Source organism: Macrobrachium rosenbergii, chromosome 23, assembly GCF_040412425.1.
Source record: "Macrobrachium rosenbergii isolate ZJJX-2024 chromosome 23, ASM4041242v1, whole genome shotgun sequence".
NCBI classification, from domain to species: Eukaryota; Metazoa; Arthropoda; class Malacostraca; order Decapoda; family Palaemonidae; genus Macrobrachium; species Macrobrachium rosenbergii.
The window spans coordinates 18,300,601-18,326,783 of NC_089763.1; the positions used below are offsets into that span (position 1 = coordinate 18,300,601).

The window sequence follows — 26,183 nt, forward strand, 5'->3', positions numbered from 1 at the left end:
TCATTGACTAATGTTTAAGTAGTTATATGTTACCTATTACTGTACAGTACCATATGGGGTTCACTATCTTAAATGATTTCAAGCTCATGGAACAGAGCTTGGTACCAATTCCGTGAATGAAAGCTCCTGTATCATTATCATTTATCAGTTTCACCAGCTCTTCATACTTGCTGCTAAGAGAATGGAGGGTCAGGTTAGACCTGCCAAGTCTATGCAACTGCCATTTACTATTATCAATTCACAGTACCCGTGCATCTGATATCTAATCCCGTCTCCTACGACGCTCCTGATTGGCCATTGACCAGCCAGTCACAGGGCTGGAAACTGGTCAGTCTCTTCCAGCCGTCACTGAGTGAACATCTACGCTGCAATCTCTCCTCATGAAGTATGTCTTTCAAAAGTTATAACTTTCATTACCCTTCAGTTTTACCCGAAGAAAGGTAGTGTTCTCAATTTCATCACTAAACATTGCCAAGCCAATGATTTAAAGATTATAATGATATATGAATTATGTACAGTACTTCAGTAAACTTAATGCTAACATATGTATCGTGAAATAAACATGAGGCTACTGTCTGTGCACATTCCTGTTCATTTTCATATTCTTAATCTTTTGCTTGTTATTTTCATACTGATAGCCCTACCTATAATTTTTTGGTAGCATTGTCACCCATGGCATTTAAGCTATGATATTGTATGAAACGCAAGACGATAAATGATAAATGCACTGCGATGTCAGGTAAGGAATGAAAGAATATATTTTATATTAAAAATTTCATGTTCATTTCACTATACATATTTTTAGCATTAAGTTTACTCAGTACATAATTCATATCATTATAATCCAAATCATTGGCTTGACCATGTTTGAGTGATGAAATTGAGAAACACTACTTTCTTTTTGGGTAAAACTGAGGTGTAATGAAAGTTATAACTTTTGAAAGACATATTTCATGAGGAGAGGTCGCAGCGTAGATGTTCACTCTGTGACGGCTAGAAGAGACTGACCAGTTTTCAGCCCTGTGACTGGCTGATCAATGGCCAATCAGGAGCGTTGTAGGAGATGGAGTTAGATATCAGATGCATGGGTGGTGTGAATTGATTATAGGGTGCCCATCAAGCGCAAGCTTAGTAATACAATGCTGGTTCCAAAGAGTGGCACATCTGCAGCCTACAGTAACTATAAGCCAATTTCTATTCTCCCTGTGCTCTCCAAAGCTACAGAAAAAATTATTTTTAAGCCACTATATAAGTATGTGGAACCTAAAGGATTGTTAGCTGATAGTCATTATGCATATAGGAAGCAGTTAGGTACCTGCAATGCTCTTTTAGACTTGACATGCTATTTGCATGAGAACCTTGATAGGGGTTTTGAGTGCAGAGTAATTCAAATAAATAGCTTAATTATGAACTTCAGAATTTTGGAGTGAGTGGGTATGTTTTAGGATTACTTAAAGATTTCCTTACAGGTAGGCAGCAGTGAGTTGCTATTGATGGGATCTTTAGTGACCTAAGACCTACTCTGTCTGGAGTTTCACAGGGTAGCATTCTTGGTCCACTGTTATTCTAAGTGTATAAAAGTGATATGGTTGTTAGGCCTGGAAAACATGATTGTTCAGTATGACGATGATGCAACACTTGTGGGCGTAGTAAAGGGTCCACTTATCAGAGATGAAGCTGTCCTTAGTCTTGATCATGACATGGACTGGTGTAGTGAATGGTGTAGTCGGTGGAGTATGTGGTTGAACTCCAGCAAAACAAATACACTATTGATTAGCAGATCTCATACAAATTTCCCACCCTATCCTCCCCCTCAGGTGGATGGGACCCTGCTGAATGAGTCTTAAGCTTTAACTATTCTAAATGTACCTTTTGACTAACATCTTATTATAAGAAACATCTAATGAAAGTTTCAGCAAATGTTGCACAAAAGTTAGGTATTGTTCACAAGGCCTCATATCTTTATAACAGTGCTAAAATCAATGCAAACTGTTTTAGGTCATTAGTCCTTCCTTTACTAGAATACTGTTCTCTGGTGTGGATGACTGCTAATGCCTGAGACTTATCTCTTTCAGATAAGAGTTGTTCATGGGGGTAGGTTTCTGTTACCTAATACTAGCAGTTATGACTTGAACCATCAACGGATGGTCTGTTGTTCGTCAACTTTTCATAAGCTGTATTTAAACAGACATCTTTTGCATTTACAACTGATCCCTGGTCCCCTTTTCCTGCCGAGAGCAACTACATTTTCTGAACAGCACCACCAATATGAAGTAAATATGCCTTGCTGCTGAACTTCTCAGTTACAGAGGTCCTTTATGCCTCACACTGTTGGACTATGGAAAAGCCTCCCTGAGGATGTTGCGCAGTTGGAACTTCAGAGGTTCAAGCAAAGATACAATGCATTTACTACCCTGATACAATTCTTGTATTATTTTAATCATTACATTTTTCATATTTATTTATTTTGTTATTTATTTTTCCTTTTTTAATAGGTGATCTCTTCTTACAGTATTTCTCATTACCTTTGTTACTTCTTTCTAATGAACACCAAATTCTTTGGAAGCTTGAATCTCAAGTCAATGGCACCTGTGGGCTTCTTCCATATGAACAAGGTTCATCTTCTGAATAATAATAATAATAATAATAATAATAATAATAATAATAATAATAATAATCAACTACAGGCAGTGCTAGAGTTACGATAATTGGCCTTGTGATAATTCAATTTTGCGATGGGGTTAGCAGTTAATACCGATATGACAACATTTTGAAAATATTTTAAATTTAGTGCGAGACAGGTACAGGTACCAGGGTGCAGTGTACAATACATTGGCCCGAAAGGCTAGAATAGGGTACATCTAGCTCTGAGATGACCTTACTAGCTCTCGCTGTGTAGGAAGTAAAATTAGGCCAGAGTTCATTTGCGATTTGCATGTTTGACTGTAAGTAAACTCTTTAAAACTCAAATTTCTGTAATACAGTTAATACGGTACCAGTATGTCTGCCAAATGCCCAAGTGAGTCTCCTGCTGGTAGTGCGAAAAAGAAGAGGCATTCCATCACTTTGAATGGGAAGGCCTTGTGTGGTTCTCTCTAATGTTCTACATCTGAATTAAAATTCTTGTCTTTGTCATCTTCCACACTGTATAACACCAATCCATGTCATTTCAAAGTAGCCAAGAACTCAGATAACTTGAAATTATCATAGGTGATAATGTAGACAACACAAAATAAACTTAAAACAGAACAACAATACAGTAAATAAATGTAACACGCATGGAAACAAAACACTGAAAAACATTGGCTTACCTTCACAACTGACTAGTGACTGTATTAGCATCTAGACAAGCTGGTTAATGTTGCTAAGAAGTTCAAAAAAGCAACCAACGACTAGTTAAAGTGAAATTGGGAATATTAATGCTGATTATTTCTAAATAATGCTGACTGTTGCTTGCTACTATATTAATAGTACGTTAACAAGTGTGACGTATTAAAATTTGCCAGTTGCCTGTCCAGTCATTTACTTTTTTAGTCAAATATTCATTCAGTCAGATATCCATTCAGTGAAAAGTCCACTGGCAAAATTACTGTTAGCCAAACGTCTGTCAGCCACCTGTAAAAAAGCCCACAGCATGAACAGTAACCTCTCAGACAGCAAAGTAATATCTCTCTTATTACAGCTCTGGCTCTGGGCCAGCCAGAACTCACTAGGCCAAATGACTGAAAGGTTTAGAATACCCTTAATGATGCCATTAGTGACTGGTTCACAGGAGCCAGGTAATCGTTGTCTATGGTTGCACATCTGAAGGATAGGGGGAAGAATTACTGTTGAATGATGAGGCTATTTAAAATTTTCAATATGATTATAAGAAAATATATACAGTACTAGCTATAAACTCCAGCTTGGCTATGCCTGAAAATATTTGAATTTAAATGGTTCCAGGAACAGCATAGCATGGTAGTAGAGTCCTGATCTGGCATTGCTGATGTTTGGGGGTTCAAATACCATTTGCAGCTCCTCCAATTAAAAAAATTACAAATTTTAAATCAATTTGTATTTTTCATAAATAACAAACCTGATCCGCCCAAATGAGCAGGTCCTTTGCCGCCTCGCAAAGGGAGAAGGAGTGGGTTCCTCCCTATTTCTTTATGCAGGAGAGAGCCGTGGTGTTGTTGGAGTGCACACCACGGTCTTGTCTGTAACTGCTTTTACAAAGTGCATCAGCCCCCAGATGAATGGCAGTCAGCTCTGACATTTATGTGCAGACTCCGCTGTTTTGGAGACCATGTAACGGAAGCTTCTAAGTTGCCCAGAAGGGCTCCCCAGCCTTAGTCTGAGGCATCTACATAGAAAAAGAGGTCGGGGTTTACAAGGCAGAGAGACTTTCCCTCTACAAGTCGGCCTTCGAATGTCCAACACTGCAGGTCCGATTTTACCTCTGACATTATGGGGAACATAACTGAGTCCGGTTGCTGCCTTCTATTCCAGTTTGCCCTCAGGAAGAACTGAAGAGGTCTCATGTGTAATCTCCCTAATCTCACAAACTGTTCGATGAATGAGTGTGTTCCCAATAGGCTCATCCACTGATTTGCCAAACACGACAGTAATGCAAGAGGCCTTGTATTGACTGAAGGCAGTACTCTATCCTCTTGGGGGACAAAAAAACTCAAGAGAGTTTATCCTCATCCCCAAATAGAGGATCTCCTGAGTTAGGGGTCATCTGTGATTTCTCTAAGTTCATCAATAAACCTAGTTCCTGTGCACGTAAAAGGGTTGTCTGAAGATCCTTCGTGCACTGTTCCTGCAATGGTGAGCGGAGAAGCCAACTGCCCAGGTACAGGCATACATTGATGCCTAGAAGGTGAAGCCACTTTGTAAGGGGGAGCAAGAACTCGTGTCAATGCCTGAGGGACCGTGGGGAGGCCAAAACATAGCTCTCAAAATTGGAAGACCATGCCCTTGAAGACATACTTTAAGTATTTCCTGGGCTCCGGATGTACTGAGATATGGGAATACGAATCCTGCATATCCAGAGTGATCATCCAGTCACCCGGTTGAATGGATGATAACACAGACAGATTTGTCTCCATTTTGAACTTCGTCTTCTGTACGAAGAAGTTCAAAGCGCTCACATCGAGGACGGGGCTCCACCCCCCCGATGACTTGGAGACTATGAATAAGTGATTGTAAAAGCATTTGGTAGTGTGGTTTTCTACTACTTCTATGGCCCTTTTCTTGAGAAGAGATGACAGTTCCTCCACCAGAGCTGCAAACCTCTTGGAGTCCTCTGAGTATGCCATCAATGCGACTGGCGAAGACACGAGAGGAGGGTGCTCCTTGAATGGAATAGAGTAACCCTCCTTGAGCACTTGGATTGTCCACGGCTCTGTGCCTCTGGCACTCCACTTTTACCAGAAGAGGAGGAGTCTGGCTCCTACAGCTGCTGCTGAAGAGGAGAGACAAATTTCACCGCAGAAGTAGAAGACTCTTAGGGCGCTTAGACGACTTGGCCAAAAGATCTGCTGACAGGTCTGTCGCCAACACATCGTAGACCTCATCTTCCTGGCGAGGGCCCCAATCATCCCGTCAAGGAAACTAAACACCTCAAGGACTTTAAACATGTGCTTGACTAGATGATCCAGCTCTGAGGAGGCAAAGAAAACCTTAGCTGATGAGAAGGTGGATCGACGGGCCAAGTTGATCAGTCCAGAGAAGTCACCCTGGGATGAGGCAGCACCTCCCAAGGATGGAGCTTCTCCCAGAACATACGGTAAGTATCCTCTGGCAGTGTCTTGCTGGAAGAAAAGTAAAGGTAGCCTTCCCTTGCTCTCTTTTCATGGAGAGCCAATCCTCAACTTCCTTCAATGTTTTCCTCGTACACGAAGAAAGAACCATCTTGGGGAGACGAATGCTAGAGACTAACTGATTCCTCATAAGAAAGGTAGAGGCAGGAGAAACTGTAGCAGCTGACTGGAAGTCTAATGGAAAAGTTGCTAAGAAATACCTCAAGACAGAAACATATGTCGAGGGAGTAGGTTCTTGCATTACCTCCTCCTCCGCGGAAGAGACTAGAGACAAAGATACATCTTGGGGAAGGCTTCGGTACTGAGGGTGTCTTTTGCAGCAGGCCCAGAACATCTGCTCATTGTTGCTTTATATGAGCAAAAGTCGGATCCTCTGTGACGGGTGCAGGCGAAGAAGAAGTTGGGCACTTGGTTGGCGCTGGGTGCTCGGGAGTCAGAGTTGGGAGCTCAGTGACACAAAACACCATTCGACAATTCAGGAGACAACACTGGGTGCTTGTGTGGGCGCCTGGATGAAGATGAAGGTTGCTTGCTAACAGAAGGGCACTTGGGTGCCAAAAACTGGCATAGTGAATGGGAATGCTTGGGTGAAGAGCAGTCTGGGCTGCACCATGCATTGCAACCTGGCTGATGGCTGAGCGACGGCTCTCTAGTCCGCTTCGAAGGAACGGGAGAAATCTCACTGGCGTGACGTCTTTTGAGAGGGCGAGATTCATCCTTAAAGTACCAAAAATGTCTCTTGTTGGGGCTGGAGATTTTTGGAGTCTGACAACTGATGTGCACTGGTAGACGCCTTTCCAATGGCTGTCTGAAACACAAGTCACAGAATCGGACAAGGGGGCAACTGTCCATGAGCAAACCCTACCGACCTCCTTTGGACCTCCGGTATGTCTCCTCCCAGGTTCAGGGAGTGTGACAGGGACCTTCATCTGGGAGAATTGGCGGGACGAACAGCCACCTCCTCCACTGGCACTGGCACTTGCACAACACTGTGCACTTCATCCACTAGGACCTTAAGGGACTCGCCTAATTTCAACACTGTATTGACCACAAGTTCCAATTTGCGGTGAAACTTACTCTCGAGAGGCCGGCAACGGCATCGGGTTCTGAAGCAAGGGAGCTGAGTAAAGGAGTTGATGGCAAAATATTAGGAGGACTAAGCATGGGGATATGTAGAAACCTGACAAAAGGGAATGGGCATTGTTGGGACTAATACTAACAGAAAGAATAGTAACAGGTTCTAAACTATGAGCCCTACTCTTGCCTCTAGAAGCTGCCTTCCTCTTCCTATCCCTGTGTAATTTCTCCATATGAGATTTCAAAACCTTCCACTGCTTTTCAACCCAGCCTTTACATTCCTCACAGGTATAATCCATTGGGAATTCTTGCCCTCTACATTTTGCACAAATAGTATGCCTATCATAAGTAATCTTAGTCATGCGTGTCTTGCAGCCCTCCCTACAATATCTAATACTGGAAGTGCTTGAACTGATTATAAATAACATAAGTGACCTGTAAATAAACTAAAGCTCAGCTGAAAAGCTACCAGAAACAAAGAGTACATCACCAAATCCTCATGAAAAACAATAAAAACTCCAAACAAAGCTGCCACAAACATAGATGTTCGTCTAAAGTCAAGAAAAGAAGAAGTAGCTCCTTTGTTTTGTTGTTCTATTGTTCCTCGAGCAAGTGGGCGGGGTAGTCACAACACAAAAACAATAGAATCATGTTAACCTCAAATTTTAGTTGCCGCACAAGTAGGAAAGTATAGCTATATAATTACTTGGTAAGTTACTAATATGAAAATGACATTTTTATATAATAAAATAAGGTTATGTATATGGCAATCACTTGCACAGCCTATGTTTCTAACTCAGTAATGGCAGCTAAAAATCTAAAATTCGCAGGGTATTCGATTGTTTTAGTGTAGGTGACTAGGCCCCACCCACTATTGGGGAAGGAAAGGTACAACACCATTTTACTGTAAAAATGTAATTTTCATACACTGTATGTAACTTACCAAGTAATTACATAGCTGAATTCCATATTGACAGGAGGTGGGATGCATGAACATACGTAACCCCAGAAACTTTCAGTGAAAGAATGAATTTGATACAAAAATTCTAGCTAGCACTGGTTAAAATGCTTGGTGTGCCCTTACCTGTTAAGAGAGCGGCTGCAGACTGATACTGCCTCTGGTTGGCACTCAACTATAGTGGTGCAGCAGTGAAGCTGTGGAGCACCCTTATATTAGTGGAAAGCATTGCAGGAAAGGAGTATTCCAAATGGCATAAAGCATCGATGGAGGTTATACAGCTCGTGGAGTAATCTGATGGCTAACATAATCATACAAGAGTGCCCTTGCCCTTGATGCAATACCATAGAGACATACAACCAGAAAACTCTGTTACCTACACACTATATTCATCAAAAACCATTACCTATACATTACTGACCTTACTGGGTACTCAGGTATAGTAACCAGGCTCCCCAGACTCAACAGCCTAATCATGGAGAAAAGATAAATAGGGGAGTGAACTCCTATGCTGCCTCCCCTAACACCATGCCAGCCACAGGCAATGGACCCAGGGTACTGCAATTCTAAAAAATAGTCTCTACTTCACGCAAGTAATGTGTTGCAAACACAGATTTGCATTTCCAAAAAGGATGATTGCAGAATCGCTGACAAAGACATTATTATGTTTAAAGCCGAGGTGGTGATGGCTCTGATCTTGTGGGCTTCAACTTTCAAGACTAGTAGAAGGTCCTCACAATTTCTTGAAAGCAATTCCAGGATGACGTCTCTCAAAAAGAATGATACAGGCAGTCCCAAGTTATCGGGCGTTCGTTCCGGCAGTGTGATTTACAACCGGAAAATCGCGCTAATATAGCACCGTCCCTGGAGCATTTGCCGATAACCGGTGATCAGCACCGCTTGATAAGAGGAGATCAGTGCGATAACGGTTATCAGCGACGAAAATCTGGTTATCGTCGTCGCCAGACAAGCTACCGTAAAAACCGGATCCCTAGTAACCGAGGCTGCCATATAACTGAGGGCTGCCTGTATTCGTTTCTGAAAGAGTGGGCCAGAGGGTCCTTCACAGAGCACCAGAGCTTACTCAAAGGGACCCTGATCTTGGCTGTTCTGCAGGTAGTTTAGTGCTGATGGGACAAGAGTCCATCTTCCTCTTCCAGTCCAGAATTTCCATCAAATTCTTGATGGTGAAAGAAGAACGAGGCCAAGGCTTAGGGCGGGTCTTATTCTTGGCTAAGAAGTTAGCATAAAACAGCAGACCACATCTCCTTGTGAAAAGACTATTCTTCTGTCAATGGATTGCAGCTCGCTTACCCTCTTAGCCGTGGCTAAGGCGACCGTAAAAAGTTTTCCTTGTCAAGTCTCTTAAGGAAATTGTGTGAAGAGGTTCAAAAGGAGGAACTGGCAACCATTTGAGGATGACATCCAAATTCCATGCTACTGCATTAGTCTTGCTCCCCTTGGTCGTGTCGAAAGACTTGATCAAGTCGCTGATGTCTTGAGTGGATCCCAGATCAAGGCCCCTATGCCGAAACACAGAGCCTAACATTGCTTGGTATTCCTTGATTGTCGAGAAAGGCAAACCTTTGTTAGTCTTCAGGAAAAGAAGGAAGTCCGTGATGTTCATTGTAGAGGTTTCAGAGACGTTATTTCTTCTGCACCAGCCGCAGAATACTGCCCACTTCGCTTGGTAGACTTTGGAAGAAGACTCCCCTCTACACTTAGCAATTGCTTCTGCAGCTGGTTCTGAAAACCCCTTCGCTCTGACGAGTCTCCTAACAGTCTGAACCCTGTCAGAGAAAGAGCAGATAGGCTGTGATGAAACCGGTGGAAGTGTGGTTTGGCTTCTGTGGAAGGAGCCAGGGGTAGTCGACTAACAGCTTGAGCAGATCTGGGAACCACTCTCTTCAAGGCCAAAAGGGGGCTATCAAAGTCGTCATCGTGTCCTGTTGGGATATGAACTTGTTGATCACTTCCCTCGCCATGTTGAATGGCGGGAAGGCATACAGGTCTAGGAAGGACCAATTCTGGAACATGGCATCTTTTGCCCACCAAAGGGCCCAGGCCCAGGGAGCAGAACAGGCGGCGATGGTTCTTTGACGTCGTGAACAGGTCCATTGACAGCTGTCCCCACAACTTCCACCTTTGGATCTAGTGTCCATTCCATGGGTGTTGAAGGTCACTTCTGCGAATGATTGAAGGGCCAGGTGTACTGCCCTCAATTCTCTCACGTTGATGTGCAGGAGCTTCTCATCTGGAGACCAGACCTGCGAGACTTCTACGTCTCCCAGAAGAGCTCCCCAAACACAGATCTGAAGTGTAATGAAAGGTTGGGGATTGGTGGAAGGAGAGCCTTCCCTTCCAAGAGATGTCCTTCTGCAAGCCACCATCTCAAGTCTTCTTTGATTTCTGGTGTAATCAGAAAGACGAACGAGTCCAGGTGGGTCTTCCTGTTCCAACTGGCCAGTCTGCAGACAAGTCCTCTGACATATCCTCGCAGTCTTCGATTTTCTTTGCCAGTGCTCCCACAGTCCAGTCCAAAAAAGATCCTGAAAACCTTAAACATATTCCTGTGATGTGGTAGCTCTGTTGGAAACATAATCTGCTTGGCTTAAGGCGGCCTTCTATTAGAACAAATCAGACAGGAGAAGTCCCCTGGGGAGGTCCCCTAGGCAGACTCCCAGTGAAGAGCTTCTCCTGTAGCGTCACGCTTGGTACCTCTTAGAAGCGAGAGAAGGCAGGTGGAGTGCAGAAGGGCCAATTTGCCTGCTCTCTTGTCAGAGAGCAAGAAGTCCACATTCCTCAGGCTTTCGTGAGTGGAGGCAAGACCACCTTGGGAAGCCTGGATACGTCAGCAGGCTGGTTCCTCATACAGAAAGCGGAGGCAGGAGAAGCTAGGGCAGCAGGTGAGAAGAAAGACGGAAAGGCGACCAAAAAATACCTAAGGAGGCTGGTGAAGGACGTGGAAGGTGGAGGTTCGTCTAATACCTCTTCCTCTGAAGAAATTGGTGAAAGCACCAAGTCAGGAGGAACCTGGGTTACTGCTGGGTTTTTCTGTAAGAGGTTCATGATTTCGTCCAGATGGTGCTGAATGGGATCCATCAGAGAAGTATGCTATACGGGGCTGGTAGTGGGCGAAGGAATCAACGGCAGAGAGGGTGCCAGACACTTGGTTGGGCGATCAGGGAGTGATGCTGGAAGATCTGGGTTTGGGGCTGAGCAGTTGATGGGCACTGGGCGCTCAGGAGCAGCTATATACTCAGAATCTGTTGGGTGCTTATCAGAGGAGGATGGGTGCTTCCATGAGAAGGAAGAGAGCTTAGGCAATGAATACTGCCAAAGAGGCGAAGGAAGGCTGAGGACTGCGCTCACTATCCTTTGCACACTTGCAAGGAGGTGGGGAAGCACGGTCGGTAACTGCTACACGCCTCTTGAGAGGACGAGAGATCTCATAAAAGAGCCCTCAGTGCCTCTTGTCTGAACCAGAGTCTGGAGAACTAGAAGGAAGGTTGTGCACTCCCTTATGGACACCTTTCCGGCGGCTGTCCAATGAGTCCTGGGACTGCTCAACAGGCTCAGTTGAGGGAGTCTATCCGTGGGCAAACCCCACCGGTCTCCCTTGGACTACCAGTGTGTCTTCTCCCTGGTGTAAGGGAGCCTCACAGTGACCTTGGTCTAGGAGCGCTGGAGGGATGAGTAGACACGTCCTCCACTAACATTTCACTAACAATTGCACTTTTGTCACTGGCTTGATCCATGAGCACTTTCACAGAAACACTTAACTGTTCTTTAGTCGAAACAATGAGCCCGGACTTCTAGACTTGCAATGGTGTTAGGCTCAGAAGCATGGGGGCTGGGTGAAGGGGCAAGTTGGATAGGTAGAGGACTAGTTTAAGGGGAAATAGGAGGCGGGGAAGGAGACAGAACAAGTAAATTGGTAATTGCCGATTTAGAACATTCTAAATTAGCTATATTCCTAATCTTGGCTCTATGAGCCGCTGTCCTCTTCCTGTCTCGTTCTAACTTGTCTAAGTGAGACTTTAAAGTTTTCCATCTACCTTGATCCCAGTCCCTACATTCAATACATGTCAATTCAACAGAGGAAGTTTGTCCCCTACAATTGGCATAGATTGTGTGGGAGTCATAAGACACTTTTGTAAGTCTAGTTTTGCAGCCTTTGCTGCAAAACCAGATATTAGAAGAGCTAGTGTCAGACATTGTTGTGAAAAGCCAAAATCAGGAAAATATTTCACTAGTATTAAGTCTAATGAATCCCAGGCTGTTTAAAAGCTACCAAAAGTTCAGAATATATCACCAAATGGAGACAAAGAGCAACCATCTGGTGACCAATCTCGAACCAAAGCTACTTGAGACAACTGAACTACAGTCGTTAACCGGCAGAAATGAACTGACGCTACTCAGCAGTGTTGTACCTTTCCTTCCCCAATAGTGGGAAGGGCCTAGTCACCTACACTATAAAAAGACTGAATGCTACTGCAAATTTCAAATTTTTAGCTGCTGAGCGTGTTAGAAACATAGGCTATGTAATTACTTGGTAAGTTACATACAGGCAGTCCCCTGTTATCGGCAGGGCTCCATTCCGACGACGTGACAATAAGCAAAAATCGCCAATAACCAAAAACGGGCAATTTTACGGGCATCAGCGCCAACAACCGGAGATTGGCTCCTCTGTTATGTATGTATCAGCGCCAATTCCTGATCATCGGTGCCGATAAGTGGAAATCAGTGCATATCGGCGCTGAAAATAGCTGATTTTCGTCGCTAGACAAGCTCAGTAAAATTGGATAGCCAATAACTGGAGACTGCCTGTATATGAAAAAACAGATTTTGGGTATTTTGAAAAGCAATTTTTGCACTTTTTGAAGGTTTCAGTTACAGTACCTGTACAAATTACACTTACACTAACCTCTCTTATTTCAACATTACAAAAGGCTAATCACCTACAAAATTTGTTTCAATCTTTTTCAGAGCTCCTTATTTATTAGAATTACTTATTCCATGTCTACTAGTTACTCAGTCCATAATAGGATGACATCACTTTACACAAAAATAACAAGTAAAAATTGCGTTGAAGTTTCTTTGGCGCAATCAAGGCCACCGAAAATAGATCTATCTTTCGGTGGTCTCGGTACTGTATAATGCTGTATAAGCCGCTGCCTATGAAACTTTAACCATGGCCCAGTGGGGGCCTATCCTATATCATTGCCAGAAGCATGATTATGGCTAACTTTAATCTTAAATAAAATAAAAATTACTGAGGCTAGAGGGCTGCAATTTCATGTTTGGTGATTGGAGGGTGAATGATCAACATACCAGTTTGCAGCCCTCTAGCCTGAGTAGTTTTTAAGATCTGAGGGTGGACAGAAAAAGTATGGACTGAATAAAGTGCAGACAGACAGACAAAGTTGGCACAATAGTTTTCTTTTACAGAAAACTAAAAATCTATCTCTTACCTTATCTTCAGGATCCTCTTCTGATTGTCCTATAGTAAAGCCAAGATCTGGATTCTTCTCAATTACTACTGGGAACTGTGTATTGAAATTAAATGGTGTTAAAAAGTGAAATCAGTCTAGGACAACTTCACTAACAAAAGAGTATAGCACTACTCTCCTCTTAAACAAGCACAGAAATAAAACGTAAAAATTATAAATATAAGAATAGCATAACAAAGACATCCAGATAGTATATAACACCTGCACAATCTGATGTGGAACAAGGCCTACCTCGTACGAAAAAGAGGGGCTGGCCAAGTCAATCAATCAGTGCTTCTCATATCCAAATAATGACATTCCAAGATACCCCAATGCCCATCTACAAAGGGTCTTACAAAGCCCCAACAAAAAATGACACATACATGAGATATTTTACATGAAAAACTTAGTGTTGTATATGAAAGATACAACTCATTCTTAGAAACTAAAAACCAGCTACATGAGCTATCACAAACCACATGCATAAAAACTAGGAAAAACCCTTTAGCAAGCATTTTCTTCTTATATAAAACAAAAAAAGCACTGTTGACTAGGTCAGCAATTCTGTTACTGTATTAGTAATAACACCAAAAGGCAAATTATTTCTGCATGTCAGCCTGGACTTCATAAATTGGAAATATGTATTCATATGAAAGATTTTCTGCTTTTGCAATGCAATGCAGATTAGTGGTTCACTTCAACGCACACTCATTCACTTTTTCTACTAGCAGCAGAAAATGCATAAACTGTATTAAAAGCTTAAACTCAAGCATAAATATTCTGTATACATGGTTTACAGGTAAGCACACTGTCTTGTAATTAACCATTACAAAAGATTAATTGATCTTCAGTAAACCTATACATAAAGGCATAAACTCACAATGCACGAATTCAGCAATGTTTTAGGAACAAACTGAGATCATTCACATACTGACTAACCACAATTACTGAAAACTATCCAAACTATGATTTTTATCATGAGGGCAGAGAAGAGCGTAGCCACCAAAGCCCTGTTGTGAGGTACCTCAAGTGGTTCAGGAAATGCAGGAAGCAGAGAGTTCCACATTTCTTCAAGTGAATGAAATGATCTGATCACATGAAGCTCAACTTACAACATAACCTAGGAGTGATGGCTGCAAATAGAAAAGCACCTCTTGACTTCCCGAAGAATATCTATAGAGTGTGCAAGGTAATAATATAACATGGAAATTGAAGGTGTACTGCTGAAAAGTGGGGGCAAACATGGCAAGTCCTCCAAAGATCTGGAAGAGTTGTGAACAGGAGAAATACATGGAGTATTTAAAGAGCTGAGCCATCATCATTATTACAGTATTTACTTCTTACAAGTTTTTTCCCTTATTAAACTAGATGACACTGAGTTTACTCTCTTCTGTTACGTGCTCTTGCTGCAAAAAGTCATGTTTAGTCCAGGTCTACATCTAATCCCTTTCTCCATAATTTTCTGGGCCTTCCCACTGGTCAGTCATCCGCCTTTCACATACTCAAGACCTATATATTTTACAGGCACCATGTAAAATACATAACTGAGGTGGTTATATCAGAGTACTGTATTATAATGGCAAACTTCTCATAATGCTCAAGTTTTCAAGTCCCAGCACAAAAATATAAAAAAGTCTTTTGAAATTACACAAATTAACAACCAACATTAACAAAAAAAATAAAATTTTTTTTATTTTTGTGATAAAATTAAGTTTCATATATACTTACCAGGTAATTACAGATATAAGTTTTCAACCACGGCAGCCTAAAATATTCAAAATTCACGGCAGTGCTTTTATTGTTTTGTGTAGGTGACAGGCCCGGCCCACTCTCGGGTACTAATAGGAACAACTTAGCAGATGGCTTCAATTCGATTGTGCCCTGATGTCCATACGAGGAGGAGGAGGGCTCCAACTCTGTAATTACCTGGTAAGTATATATGAAACTTAATTTTATCATGAAAATAACATTTCCATATAAGTAACTTACCAGGTATTTACATAGCTGATTCCACATTGAAAGCAGGTGCGATACACGGATATATTCTACGCCAAAACATTATGAAAAACAATGCTTGTTGTTTCCTTACCTCGTAAGAGAGCTACTACAGGTGGGTACTGCCTCTGGTCGGTGATCATCTTAACCTGTAGTGGCGTGCCGGTATAGCCAAGGGTCGCCTCTATTACAGTGGGAACTTTGCAGCAAAGAAAGTTTTCTGATAGCTAGCAAAGTTTAAAAAGGTGCCCTTGCCCTGGGCATAAAACCAGAATAAAATCAAATAATGCTGTCACCTACACTACAATAAAAACCACACCCCCAACCACTAAAAACTGGTGGGTACTCCCACCCTAAATCAAGGCGAGCGGATAGCAGAGGGAAAGAGAGCCCCTTATGCTTCCTTTCCCAACACCATACCAGCCACAAATAAAGGTCCTAATGTCAAACAATTTTCAAAAACAGTTTTCACATCCCTGAGGTAGTGCGAAGCGAAGACTTACTTGCATTTCCAGAAAGTTGATTGCAGAATGGGTGAGAGAGATATATTGTGCCTAAATGCAAGTGAGGTAACAATAGCCCAAACCTCATGAGCTTTAACTTTAAAGGCAGGCAAGACATCCTCTTGAAACTGTGTGTGTGCTTTGGAGATCAACTCTCTCAGAAAACAGGACAGAGCATTCTTAGAAAGAGGACAAAAGGGGTTCCTCACCAAGCACCAGAGGTTGTTAGGTCCCGATCTTCTCTGTCCTTTGCAGGTAGTACCTAAGAGCTCTCAAAGGGCAAAGGAGCCTCTCTTCTTCCTCTGGTCCAAGGATGTAATAAGTTTCTAATGGTGAACAAACAGGGCCAGGGTTTAGAAAGGTCCTCATTCTTGGCAAGGAACCAAAGAGAGAGGAAGCAGATTGCATCCCCTTGCGAAAAGCCAACTCTCTCGTCGATTCCTTGGAGCTCACTAATGCGTTTGGCAGTGGCCAAAACCAAAAGGAAGACAGTTTTCTTGGTAAAGTTTTTCAGCGAGACAGGGTGGACATGCTCCAAGCTGGGACCTGAAAGCCACTTTAATACTACATCCAGATTCAAAGAAACGTAATCTGACCTCTCTTGCTTCGAAGTCTCAAAGGAGCTGATGAGATCGCTGAGGTCCTGGTTGGTGGACAGATCCAGACCTCTATGGTTAAGGACCGAGCTGAGCATTGACTGTACCCTTTCATAATAGAGGGCAACAACTTCCTGGAGGAACTCGGTTAAAGTAAGAAATCGGCTGTCTGGGTTATAGACGTTTCAGAAGAAGAGACGTTATGGCGGCTGCACCACCTTCTGAATACTGTCCACTTGAACTGACAGAGATTGCTAGAAGAAAGTCGTCTGCGTTTAGCAATAGCTTCTGTAGCTGGTTTCGAAAAACCTCTTGCTTTGATGAGGCTTCTGACAGTCTGAAGCATGTCAGGGCCAAAGCTGGCAACCCTCGCTAGAACCAGAAGAAGTGGGGTTGTATGAGCAGCGACAGTTTTTGTGGAAGGAGCCTCGGGAAATCCACTAACAGTTGGAGCAGGTCTGCAAACCAATCCTTCTTGGGCTAGAACAGAGCAACTATGGTCGTTAACATGTTCCGTGAGACAAAAACTTGTTTATTGCCTCCCTGATCATCCTAAAAGGATGGAAGGAGTACAAGCTGAGGTTTGTCCAGTCCAGGAGCATGGCACCCATTGCCCATGTGAGAGGGTCCGGGGCTGGGGAACAGAAGAGAGGAAGGCAGTGGTTCCTCAATGTCACAAAAAGGTCTATGGTCGGCTTGACCCATAACCTCCACAGATTGTTGCAGACTAGAGGGCTAGAGTCCATTCTGTCGGAAGGACGGGCTTGAGATGGCTCAACTCGTCTGCTGAGGCGTTCAGTCTCCCCTGGGTGAACCAAGTGATATTGTCACCTGGTTGAGTTCTACCTACAGAAGATCTTTTGCGACCTTGTAGAGAAAGGAGTGGGTGCCTCCTTGTTTGCTGATGTATGACAGGGCAGTAGTGTTGTCTGCATGCACTACTACTATCTTGCCAAAGACTAGAGTTGAAAAGGACTAGAGGCACAGGTGAACAGCCAGCTCCTTGACATTGATGTGGAAGTTTCTTTGTTAGGTGGACCATGTCCCAGAAACTTCGACTCCCTATTAGGGCTCCCCAACCTAGATCTGAGGCGTCGAAATGAAAATCTAGGTTGTACTCAATGGAAGAAGAAACTTCCCTCCTCAGAGTCTTTCTTTGCACAGCCACCATTGAAGGTCCTCTTTGATCTCCGACATGATGGGGAAGATGAAGGAGTCTGGCTGGGTCTTCTTGCTTCAGTTCGCCTTAAGAAAGAACTGCAGAGGTCTCATGTGTAGGCAGCCCACCTTTACAAACTGTTCCACCGAGGCCAGAGTCCCCAGGAGATTCATCCACTGAATTGCTGAGCAGGCTGGGAGAGAGAGGAACCTTTGAACAGTTTGCAGGTAGGAGCCGACTCTTTCGGGGAAAAGAAAATCCTGAGTAGTCTGTGAGTTCAGGATCATCCCCAAATAAAAAATCTTCTGTGTAGGAGACTAGGAGCCATTTGAGATTTCTGTTCGTTGATCAAAATGCCCGACTCTTGTGTCAGGCAAAGAGTTATCTTTAAGTCTTCCATGCACTTCTTCAATGGGAACCGGAGAAGCCAGTCATCTAAACAAAGGCATATGTTTATGTCGAGGAGATGGAGCCATTTGCCTGAAACTGGAGAACTCTGCCCTGAAAGATGAACGGCAAGAACTTCCTGGAGTCCAGATGGATGGGGACATGGAAGTAAGCGTCCTGTATGTCCAGGGTGATCATCCAATCACCCTGCTGGATGGAAGACATGACTGAATGGTTTGTCTCCATGTGAAATTTCGTCTTCTGAACGAAAAGATTCAGGGCACTGACATCTAGCACGGGTCTCCAACCCAATGATGACTTGGGGACTTCAAAGAGACAGTTGTAGAACCCTTCTGAGTTGTGCTCCTTGACTTCTTCCACAGCTCCCTTGAGAAGGAGGAACTAGACCTCCTGAGAATGGCCAAAAACGTCTCAGAGCCTTACAAGTACGCAGTCTAGATGAGTGGAGACCTGACTAAAGGAGGCTTCTCCTTGAATGGGATGGAGTAGCCCTCCTTTAAGACCTTGACTACCCAAGGTTCTGCTCCTCTGCGGATCCATTTCTCCAAAAGCAGGTGGAGTCTGGTTCCTACCAGGCCATGAAGGACTAAAGTTTCATTTCTTGGGGGGCAGGCTTGAAGGTAGACTTCTTAACAGACCTTGACGGGGGATGTAAATTGGTGAGAGGTCTTGGCTGGGGCTTCTGCTTCCCTCCACGAAAGGGCTGGGGTTGCAGAGAGAAACTGACTTAGCGGCGTAAGGCAGAGGATTCTCTTGATCGCTCAGTGGACTGGGCTATAAGATCATGCATTGACTTTTTCTGTAAGTCAGATAAGACCTCTCTGACAAGTGCCTTGGGGGAAGAGATGCGACTTGTCCAGTGGCGAGAAAGGGGGAGCTGACTTCTGGGTTAGGGTGACCCCTTTCGTGGTGGAGCAGCACCACAACTCTCTTTTCTAAAACTCCCATGGCAAAGAGAGAGGTGAGTTCTGAGGAACCATCCCTTACTGCCTACTGGTGCATGACAACACTCTTAGCCAGTCCGAAGCAAAGTCTCCTGCCAGGACCGGGCAACCCTCAATCTTCTTTGCTGGTGACCTGGCAGTCCAATCAAGGAAGCAAAGGATTTTGAGCACATTAAAGATGTTCTTGATGAGTTGGTCCAACTTGGGAAAAGAAAACATAACCTTAGCTGACATAAACACAGTTCATCGAGACGAATTGAAGAGACTGGAGAGTCCCCTTGGGAGGGAGCTTCTCCAGTGGCGTAGTAACTATACCTCATCCAAAGAAGTTTACTTGGATTGAAAGCAAATGTGGCTTTACCCTGCTCCCTCTTCGAGTCGAGCCAATCATCCACTTCTCGAAGAGCTTTCCTCAAAGAGGAGGTAAGTACTACTTTGGGGTCCACTTCTCAAAGAGCTTTCCTCAGAGGAGAAAAGTACTACCTTGGAGGCCTAGCACTGTCAGTGGGTTGTTTCCTCATGAGGAAGGTTGAGGCCAGTGATACTAGAGCAGGGGGCACAAAGAAATCAAGAAAGTTGGCCAGGAGAAACTTCAGTAAAGCAAAATATGCCAAAGGAGGGGTGGAATCCTGTTCACAGTCCTCCTCATCCGACGAGACAGGAGACAAAGACGTATCCTTGGTCTTGGAAGCTTCTGGGGTTTTCTTTAAAAAAAAAACCAAAATCTCCGCTAACTGGCGCTTGATTGGAGCTGATAAAGGGTCCTCTTGGGCCAACGAATGCACTCGTGGAGGAGAAGGAGGCGGCAAGCGCGTGAGAGTTGGCACTGGGTGCTCGGGAGCTGGTGCCACACACTTGGGAGTGGAGCCTGGTGCTTGGAGGCAGGCACTGAGTGCTCAGGAGTAGATGGGCACTCAGAGGCAGGAAAGAGCTTTGAAGCAGGTGATGGGCGCTTGGGAATCAAAAATGGGCAGTCGATATACGAGAAGGACTCCAGGCTGTCCCAAGCAGACAATGGTCGAGCTGAAGAGGAGGCAGGAAGCGGATCAGCGAAGCTGCAGGAGGGCTGAAGGCTATGACTGGCCTCTTTGTGTCTTGACTGGAAGGGGAGAGTAGTCCACATCAGCGGTGTGCCTCTTAAGCAGGAGGGACAAAGCTGGGTGGTGCCATGGGCACCTCTTGTCAGGACTGGAACCTTCCGATTCCAAAGAAAGTTGATGTACCCATGGGCAAACGCCACTGGCCTCCCTTGGACCTCCGGTACGCCTTCTCCCAGGTGCAGGGGAGCGGGACAGGGACCTTCGTTTAAGAGCACCGGTGGGACGAACAGCTACCTCCTCAACATGCACAACACTCACTTTGCACCCTGGTACACTCTTTGTCCAACAAGGCCTTAAGGGAAGCCCCCAATTCCGCCCCAGTACTAAACGCTAAATTAATTTTCTGGTTGAACTCTGATTCGAGGCTGGCAAAGGCATCGAGACTGGAAGCATGGGAAGCTGGCACAGGAGTATGTAGTAAAGAAGTTGGAGGGCTAAGGATAGGAGACATAGCAGGAATCGGAGGAGAAGGAATAGCAATGTCGTCTAAGATACTAGGTAGAGGGGTAGACTCTAAGCTAGATCTATTTTCGGCTCTAGAGGCTGCCTTCCTCTTCCTATTCCTTTCAAGTTTGTCCAAATGGGACAAATACCTTCTACTTTTTATCATCTCAATCCTGACATTCTATGCAAGTGCTATCTTTATTGCATTCCTGCCCCCTACATTTAACACACTTTGTGCGAGTCATAAGAAGACTTCATTAACCTAGTCTTACAGCCTTCGCTCCAGAAACGAATGCTTGAAGAGCTAGAATCAGACATTCTGACAAAAAAGCTAAGAATACAGTTAACCAAAGCTAACAATATAACTAAAGCTTGAAGGCCACAGCAAAATTTGAATACTTAACCAAAAAGATGAAATAACATCCAAAAACTGATGAAGCAGACTGCAGAACGCCACCGATGTTGGTCGGAAGCTGGCAGAAAACGAATTGAAGCTCTTTACTAAGTTGTTCCTCTCAGTACCCGAAAGTGGGCGGGGCCTGTCACCTACACAAAACAATAGAAGCGTTGCCACAAATTTTGAATTTTTTAAGCTGCCGTGGTTGAAAACCTATAGTAAAGTAATTACCTGGTAACTTACTTATATGAAATTACAAATTATTAATAATCCTGATTGCTACAACATTCACATGAGAAATATTCTTATTAACCAGAAGATATAAAGGAAGCCAAAAATTCTTGAAGTGCATTCACTAGCCAACTGAAGTGAAGAACTTTCCTAATTCATGCAATCTGAGAAGACAGCTAAAGAAGCACAAAAGTTTCTGTTCAGAGCAATAAAAAAAAATTCCAAATATTAACCCATATTTGAATCTACTAAATAACAAAGAGTGGCATCAAGCACATAACTTCAATAAATTTTTGAGTCTTAAAACAAATACTACTCCAACCTATCCACTGGATTCTATCCAGTGTGACCGATGTTCTACTAAAACTACTTGCCTACGAAAGCAGAAGTATGACTGGAAATATTACAATAAAGTTGCTGACATGACAACAGAATCAAATTCCGAATGAAGTGTAAAAAAAACCTTAGTCTTAAATGTCAGCAAATAAAAGCTAAGGAAGATTGATAGGAGAGCACAAAGATAACAGAATGGATGAAAATGGATGACAGAAAGCAATGCACTTGTAGTCGAATATATTCTTCAAATATTGTTTGGTACTAGCCACCGTAAGCTGCGGCAGGAACACTGTAGGTAGGCAAATAAAAGGAAGGCTTGAACAGAGCACAGAAGTTGTAATAAGTTCCATCCAAAGAGATTTGTATTATACCACAAATCGATCAAAAGTAACTTCAGATATAGCTTTGTGGAAAATCTGTGATTTTCCATGCACAAAAATAACCATAAGCTTATCATGCACAGACTAAACTTCACCAACCATATAGATGCAATTTAAACTTTGGTCTATAAAAGTTCATATTTACTGTGCAATAAACCAACTTTGGTCTATTCAAATTCAGATTTACTGTGCAATAAACCAGTGGGGACATGCAAGAGTAAAATTTTTGCAACACGAGGAAAATGCAAAGGAGAAGTAGGTAAGCATACAACTTAAATACTGTAATTATGTAATTACACATACACATGGAACTAAATAGAAACTAGAAGTGCTTTGAAACAAAATCATGCTGTATGAAGACTCCATGATGGAAAATACATTATTAAAGGGAAAACCAAAGATCTGGTAGAACCTCCAGACAGAAAAAACTGAGAGAGAGAGAGAGAGAGAGAGAGAGAGAGAGAGAGAGAGAGAGAAGGATCAAACCACAGTGAGATCTCCACAAAGAAACAACCATTTCACAGCCCCTTAGCTGAAAAATTTCCACATCCAAGACCTTCTGTACACTCAGTATATACCCCAACTGGAAAAGATCCCAAACATGTATATTTACCACTTATGATGAAACTTGGAAAGTCTCCTCTGAGGTACCCAGAATTTCCTTGTCTGGATGGAAGCATGAAGAAAATGAAAGAGGGAGATCATGACATGAAAGGGAAAAAGACAATGAGACCAGCATCACTCTTATAATGTAGTAGTTGCTATCTGATGGAAGGGAAAAATAACTGTGATGCCAAAGTCTGTCATTTACTGCAACAGATATTACCTGCTTCTGGCAAGGTTTGCACTACAGCACCTAACTGCATTTGCTGATTTATACTTTAGCTACTATTTGTCCTTCGAAAAGACTCTTCAACTATGACTATTACACACCTTTCTTTGGCACAATATTCTAAAGGTATAACTACCAACCACTGCACAGCTCACTCCATAGCTATTATCTATATCATTGGTCTAGTTAGTTAAAACAGTACTTTATCCCAAAACAGTAAGGTGATTAGCACTAAAACAGCTGATCTAAAACAAGAGACTTGCGAATAGCCGCAAAAATAACTGAAGCAATGACTTCAGCTTGTTTTACTATAAAACATAATAGTTGCAGTCCTGTTCTGCCATATATGAAGTCTATGTTAGTTGATTAATATTTGTATCCCACATGACAAAAATGGAATCGATCAGAGATAGCCTCATAAACAAATATTCAAATTAAAACTATAAACGCTGATGGATCACCTTTTCTGTGTGGTCCACTAATAATTCTGTTGTTTTATTACTGTATTCTTATCAAGGCACTTTAAGGACACTGAGTCAAAATTCCATCCAATCATCAACAGCGAAAAAAGAATCAATTATATGAGAAAGACACTGTGAAAGAAGCTGGACACCTAGGAAGGAAGAGGGCCAAGGGAAAATGGTTAGGCATAAGGCAATAAGGGGGTCAAAAGGACAGCAATGAGTCTATAGTACCTTCAGGCCCACCAAAGGGCTACGAATGCAAGAAAATTGCCTCAATTATGAGTGTATATTAGCTCCTAAATTGTGTTGCACAAGGCTCACACTAGGTCTGTCTAGGGGCCAAGAATGTGAGAAATGGGCCTCTCTAATAATAGTTAGACTATGGTTCACTTTGGTAAAGCTATGAAAGTAAAGGCTACTTGCTTCTCCATTGTTACAGTCAACCCCAGCTTTTCAACTCCATACACTATACCTAATGCAAACTTTGAGTTTTTACATGTGTATGAACAAAATTAAAAACATTCAAAGGTAGATACCCATTTCAATGCTTGCACCAGACTAAAATATCAAAGAACTCCTTTCCTAATTTGCAATCATACTGCAACTAAACTTATCAAAATAAACTTCAAACCTATTACAATTAAACTAATCAAATAGTTACTAAGATGGTTAATGATATAAAATTTCTTCTTTAAACCTTAAATTCATATACCTAAATCTCGTCAAAAAATAAATAAGTAAAAAACCCCATTGCAAAGTCTTCACTCATAGGCCATTTTTCTTTCCTACATGAATTACCACAGAGAAACACTCCCATTATAGCTAAAACTAATTTGGAAACCCTAACAGGAACCACAAACTTAGAAGTAAGCATGATACAAATCGCAACCTGGAGGACTATAGGAACCAGTGGTACACAGCCCTTTCCATATTTCAAAATCCTTTCTGTGCGATGGGGTTTGTTAAGATCTACTCAAGAGTTACCATCAGAAACCTAGAACAAACACAGCATAGGTATGGTGGACTTTCCTTCTATGGGAGCCCAAACGATTTACACTGTCACAAAAAATGAAGTTTAGCCAAAAACACATGACGTATCCTTCCCCACAATCTGGATGAGTTATTATTGCTTCGAACAATATAACATCAATTCAACATTTATCCTCCTCTTGGATCTGCCATATGTTGGGTCTCTAGCATTTTATCAGTTTCTTCTTGTCTCACAACAGCCAAAGGAATGTAATGAATGTTTCATGTATAGCAACACATTCATACATACTTGAAACAAATTAATCTGAAAATTAAATCTTCAGCACAAAATACCTAACAGTACTTAAGAAATTTCAAAACCTTTATTTCAGTAACATATATGTGCCTTCATTTAAGCAATGACCTTCTGAATAGTTACAGCAATGACCTTCTGAATAGTTACAATACTTTATGATAATAATTATCACTTCCTGGTATTATTCTTTTCCCACATCTGATAATTTCTTCTGTCTCAAGTAAAAATGATCATGACTATGCCAGAGGAATAGCACTGTTTACAGAGTAGCTGCTAAAATTTGTGATATAGTATTCTCACATTTCTACAGTATGGCAACACTGCCCTTTGAAAATATCTATTATTTAGCTTACCATGGAACAACCCCTAATTTCAAATTTTAAGCCTTAAAGTACAAAGCCTAAGCAAGCACAAGCTATCCTAATTACAAAATCAAATACAAATACTGTGCTTGAGCATCACAAATGCCAACAACTGCCATGACCTCAAAAGCCAAAAACCTTAACATCAGCTTTGAACTGTTAATGTGTTAGTGAAGCCCCATGTACGTACATTCTGACATACCACTCGAGCATTCTTGTGTTGTCCAAACATCCAAGCTGTGCTATTTTTTACTCCATCTGCACTCTGGGAAGATGCAGGAATCATGCGGTGTTTGCTGGATGCGGGGGCTGGCAATCTTGAACCGGATAATCCTGTAAAAGTTCAAAACACCAGAGAGCTAGAATGTTAATATTTAAAAACACCCACATGGTAAACTTCCATTCCACAACCATATAAAAAGGGAAAACCTTCCTTTTAGTTATCACTTTGGAATGGACAAGGTGTTTAACACTGCCACAACAAATGCTAGTTAGGGGACAGGTGAGATCTACCAACAAGGAGGAGACAATTTTTGGGGACAACCCCTTTGCTCTAACACCACAGATAGAAGAGGAAAAATGCAATCCTCCTGCTTGTTCCTGTGGTCTTGGGAGAAGCACTGCTACCAATTCTATGCTCCAATTCTGACCTGATCCCATTTAAAACTTATTAAACTCACCGTAAAAACATCATGTCTATATTTCACCTACATACTGTGGCCTTAATGCAAGGAATACTAACTACAATATCACAACCTAGTTAGAGAAAAAGAGGATATTTGCTCACGCTCACAGATGAAGAAAGAACTGTTATTTCAGTTCCAATGAGGAGGTGGGAATGGGGCTCTAACCCTAAAAGTGCCTCTGGCACAGAATATTTTGAATACTGTAGTCGAGGTCATTACCCAGCCAATCCTTTAACTTAAATTACATCAATGGGCACAAGTAATCAAATCCATTCCCAACTTCCAAAAACTGTGTTTTCATGACACCAACACAACTGAAACATACACTGAAATACTACAATACCAACTTTCAAAATCATGAATGACAAAGAATTAAATTGGTGAGGTGTAAGGGTAGTTAGGAGAGCACGTGATATACACTTACGCCAATGATGAAATCAATTCATAAAATGAAATTGTTAACTAGCTTTAATGGATGTTCATTACCTCCTTACTAGCATTTTCTGGGTGTTCTAGTACAAGTAACAGCAAGATGATTTTAATTCATAATAATAAAAAACATGCATTATAATGTTCTAATGATTCCAATTATACTTCACATGGCACTACGTACTTACGTATAGAAATTAAATTCATCTTTGCAACACAACGCTTTCTACCATATACATGAAAAGCTACAAGAAAGATCCTTGTATAATACAAATATGAAGAGCCATAAAACCTTCTA

General features: G+C 42.3%; 1 pseudogene; it reads right to left on the reverse strand.

The window, feature by feature from the left end:
• LOC136851028 (uncharacterized) overlaps nucleotides 1-26,183 on the reverse strand; it is an 82,272-nt pseudogene that overhangs the window by 8,351 nt on the left and 47,738 nt on the right.